The sequence below is a fragment of the Myodes glareolus genome, chromosome 14 (assembly GCF_982192425.1).
Source record: "Myodes glareolus chromosome 14, mMyoGla1.1, whole genome shotgun sequence".
NCBI classification, from domain to species: domain Eukaryota; kingdom Metazoa; phylum Chordata; class Mammalia; order Rodentia; family Cricetidae; genus Myodes; species Myodes glareolus.
This window is the reverse complement of record NC_142039.1, coordinates 70918539-70923802: the sequence shown is the minus strand read 5'-3', so window position 1 is coordinate 70923802 and position 5264 is coordinate 70918539.

Here is a 5264-nt window from a genome sequence, read left to right as displayed (position 1 = left end):
CGCCGCCCGCCGCGCACTCTGCGCCCCTCCCGGGCCACCGGCGCCGCCCCGCCCCGCCCTCTGTTTACTTGGCTCAGTCAATAGGCGAGCGGACGGTCCCCGCGCCAGGCTACTATTGGTCAACCTCTTGGTCTTGCCCCGCCCACGGAGCCGGGAACTCGCTCCGCGCGGGGAGGGGGCGGGCCCCGTTGCGTCGCTTTTTCCTGGTTGGACTGCGGGCGGGACTCAGCCCCTAGGTTCGAATTTCTAGGCCTTCGTAGGATGCTGAGCTGCCAATTAGGGCCGAGCCTCCGCCGGGGAGTCGGAGGTGGGCTCTGGGGGGCCACGCCCAGGAGACAAAGCGTATGTTTGGATTAAGAAAACGTCAACCATACAGCAGTGCGATCTGATTGGGTCATCGGATGGGGGCATGACCGAGTGCCTTTGGCTAGCCGATGGGATTTCTAGGGTTTTGTTGCGATCACGCTGTGTAGCCTGCAGGCCAGCAGGTAACTGGGCTAGCATGTGCGTCCTGTCGTCGTCTCTTGGGTCAGCTGGTGCTGAAAGGCGCACGTCCCGCAACGAGCAGACGACGGAAGGAGGCTACTGCCTCCCCACCGGCGCCCGCCTCCAGCCCAGCCTCCCCCGCCCCCGCAGCCGGATGTTGTGATTTCTCTCCTCCCACCCTCCCGGCCGCCTTCGGCTTCTACTGCCTTATAAGGCAGCGCTACAATCCCAAATCGTTGAAGTTTCGTTCACACCCATTATACAGGTGGGGAGCTGAGCCGCTGGACGTTGAGTGGCTGGCTGCACGCCGAGACTGCAGGAAAACAAGTCCAAATTGTTTGCAGCTCATCAATGCAGTATAGTTCAATATCTCACTTCCTCCTCCCCATCCCTTTTCGCCCAGCAGGAAACGGAGGCTTGCCCAAACTCGGGGATTAAGGAACAACCGGATTCAACTAAGTGTCTTTGATCCATATTCATTCATTCCTGCAAAAATACTGCTACTGTCCCAGGCTCCCAGCCAGGTGTCGGATATAGAGGTGACAGAAAAAAAAAAATTAAACTCTCAGTGCTTACGTACTTGGCGGGAAGAAAGGTGGTAATAACCCTGTAAGTGAGCATAATAACGGGTGGTTTTAGAATGACGCGTGCTGCTAAAACAAAAGATCTAGGGATATAGTTTTGTGGTAGAGCGCGCTTAGGATGCCCAAGCCCAAGTTCATTAAAGAGACGAGAAGGGATCTCAGGATGTGACATTTGAGAAGACCCAGCTAAGGCTTTGCACATAAAGTAAGTTTAGCCAGGGGAAAAAATGTGGGCGGTTTCAGACTTCAGTGGTCTGAGGTGAGACAAGAAGCAAGGGTGTCAGCTAGGTCGTGGAAGGTATTGTGGCTTACAAAGAGGGGTTTGTTCAATGACATATGAAGTCCATAGACCGGTTACTTGTACTTACAAACGATAACTCTGACTCGTGACTATTAGGCACCAAAGGCTGTTGTGTCCAGATGAGATCCGAGGGCTGAGGGAGAATGTGGGAGAAGTTTTGATGGCGTGGAGGGTGGAAAGAACCATCTGGCCAAAGAAGGCTTTCTGCATTCTCAAGGATCTGTAAAGGTTGACTGGTGAAATGGCTTAGCTGGTAAAGGCACCTGAGGCCAAGCCTGACTAAATATGAAGACCTGGATTTGATCCGGGGTTCACATGGTGGAAGAGGACCATCAACTCTGCTTGTGCTCTATCTACATACAGTAAATTAACTAGTTAATATAAGTAAAGAAATACATTTAAACAAGGGCAGCATAGGTAAGGGCAGCATAAATAAGCATTTGTAGAGGAGGGAAGGGTGGCTGACTTATGTAGTACCCAAGGGCAGAGCGTCTGTGCAGTTTTGGGGAGATCGAGATGTGCATAAAATGAGGTTAGCATTTTGGATAAAGCCTGGATCAAAGAGGTCCTCAGACTTCCTTTTGAGGGTGCTGGGGAGTCATGGAGCCAGATTTTTAAGTAAGAGAGTAGATTTGCTTTGCCAAGGGGCTCCAGGTTGCACTGTGGAGGTGTGCCATGAAAGACAGGTGCTCTGGTTTGGTTCCCTCTGGGTGGAGTCCTAGGAGATGCAGAGGCAAGCCTTGAAACTGAGATTAGAGAAAGGAAAACGTTTTACCCTCTTGAGTTCCTGGTAGCATGACATGTTTCCAAGCAGATCTCTGAAGCCAAGGAAGGAATCAACGCAAGACAGTTGGAGGTCAACTTGCAATTCATTGTGGGAGCAAAGCAGGGGGGGAGGGTCAGGAGAGAGGACAGAGGTGTTAAGCCCCCTCTTCCTGGCATGGGAAAGTCGACAGAAGCTGTCTAGTCTCTTCCAGGTCTTCTTAAATTACCCAGAGTCTGACTTAACTGTTTGCAACCTAGTATTTGGCGAAGACAGAAAGTAGGCCTTTTGGGATAAACCTTTAGCAGAATGGTGGTATCCTGGGGTCACAGCAGCCAGGTCATGTGAACAAGTGACTTGAGACCATCATTGGGCTGGAATTAACAGGAGGTGAAGAGAAGATACCAGTCACAACTCCCAGGTTTTAGAGATGGTTTGTTTGTTTGTTTGTTTATTATGTGCATTGGTGTTTTGCCATGGGTGTCAGGTTCCCTGGAACTGGAGTTACAGACAGTTGTGAGCTGCCATGTGGGTGCCGGGAATTGAACCCAGGTACTTCTGGAAGATCAGTCAATGCTCTTAACTGCTGAGCCATCTCTCTAGCCCCTAGAGATGTTTTTTAAAAAGGGAAATTTGCCACCACCCTTATGTGTTGAGTGATTTTTCCTGGGAAGATATAAACAGACATCTATTCATCTGAGATTGGTCACCAACAGCAGACCATAAACACGGTCCTAACCAATTCTAGCCTCATGAGCCAATGGCTAATTACATCACAGGTGACTCAGAAGCAGATGAATCACCTAGAAGCCCATCAGCATGAGTGAGGACTTGGGAAAACCGCATACCTGGAGCTCCCTGCCCAGTGTGACGATCGCCCCACTGAAGTTCCTTCTCCTAGAACTGTTTTCTGCTTACATTACCCTGGGAATCCTGAAACTGTCTGAGCTTCCTAGGAAGAGGTCTCATTAGCTTGTGTTAAGTTGGACGAAATAATCCCACGACAATGCGAGAGGTGCATTTCCTGGACTCTGTCTACAGAAATCATTACACCCAGGTCAAAGAATAAACATTCAAGGTTATTTATTGCGCCATTATCCAAAAAGCTGCACTAATTGAGTAAGTAAAAGTTGGTCCTTTCTTGTAATGTGTTGTATGGCTTCTCCCTCTGCCCTCCCTCCCATCTTTCCTTTCTTTTTCCAACAAGCTCTTGATATTTGTCACCCAGGCTGGTCTTGAACTCTGACTGTAAGCAATCTTGCTTTAGTCTTCCTAGTAAGGATTGTAAGTATATGTCATGGCACCAAACAGGTTGCTTCTTTTATTTTTTTTTATTTTATTGGTTTTTTTCAAGACAGGGTTTTTCTGTGTAGTGCTGGCTGTCCTGGAACTCACTCTGTGGTTCAAGCTGGCCTCGAGCTCAGAGATCCACCTGCCTCTGCCTCCCAAGTGCTGAGATTAAAGGTGTATGCTACCACCGCCCAGCTAGGTTCCTTCTGTTTAAAACTACCAACTGTGTTAGACATATGGCCCACACCTTTAATCCCAGCACTTGGGATGCCGAGACAGGCAGATCTCTGTAAATTCAGGGTCAACCTGGTGCAAAAAGTGACATTCAGGCTAGCCAGGGTGATGTAGAGAGACCTTGTCTCAAAAAATCAAAACAAAGAAAAAAACAAATAATCTGTCCTTGTCATTCTCTTGTTCAGACCTTCTGTGGTGAGCTATGGTGAACAACCTCTAAGGTGTCCCTGGTCCCAACCATCTTTGCCTTCTGATATCCTTACCCTAATGTTCCCACCCCTGAATGTGGCCACATTGCCTGAATTCAAATGAAAACAACACAGCAAGCATGACATGTCATTGCAAAGTCGAAATCACTGAATGACGAGGCTTCCAGTTTCATTTCCGGTGCCTGAAAAACTCAATGAAATAAAATGCAATAAATAAAAGAAACTCCAAATTCCTGCAGATGGCCTACAAATGTGCTATTTGATCTGGGCCCTGCTCTTCCCTCCACTGTCTGCAGTCCTTGATTGGTGCACACCATTAGTCACACCACACGCACTTGCTGTGGGATGATCCTTCTGGACACTATGAAAATGTGTTGCTCTCAGTTAATAAATAAAGTTGCTTTGGTCTATGGCAAGGTAGTATAGAGCCAGGCAGGAAATCCAAGCAGAGATACAGAGTCTGAGACACACCAGTCAGCTGCTAAGGAAGCAAGACATGTAAAAAATGAGGTAACGCTTGCCCGGTGATGGCACACACCTTTAATCCCAGCACTTGGGAGGCAGAGGCAGGTGAATCTCTGTGAGTTTGAAGTCAGCCTGCTCTACAAGAGCTAGTTCCAGGACAGCTTGGACTGTTACACAGAGAAACCGTATCTTGAAAACAACAACAACAACAAAAAGTGAGGTAGCAAACCATGAACTATGTGGCAAAGCATAGATTAAAAAAAAATATGGGTAACTTAAATGTAAGAACTAACTAATAATAAACTGAACCATTGGCCAAGCATTTATAAGTAATATTAAGCTTCTGGGCAGTTATTCCGGAACTGGCAGGTGGGAGAGAAATTTCTGATTATACACACTCCTCCCTGCAACCCTGGAATACACATCTCAGGGCAGTAGCCAAGAGCCACATGTGGCTGTCAATATTAAAATAAAAACCCCAATCCAGTTCCTCAGTCCCCCAAAGCCGTATTTTGTATACTAGTAGCCGCATACAGTCTCCATCAGGTTGAGCTGTTTGGAGGAAGGATGGCTTCTGGGACTTCTGCCTTGGCAAAGGCTTCACTGTGGCAACAGTGTGACTGGGGAATAGTGGTGCCAGCTACCAAGATGTGGAGGATGGTAGGGTGGATACCTTCTGATTCCCCAACTGCCTTTGAACAAGTAGATCTGTAACCTCTTGAAACCTATGCCCAAGTCCCTACTGAAGAGGAATGTTAGTAGGTATGGCACAGGGCTATAATCCTACTTGGAAGACTGGGCCAAGAGGGCTTAAAGTTCAAAGCCAACCTAAGTTATACAGACAGACCCTCTCTTGAAGAAAAAGAATATATCTTTAAAAGAACTGGCTCTCTGTGTGTTCATGAGTATGGTATCAGACATCCTGAATAAGA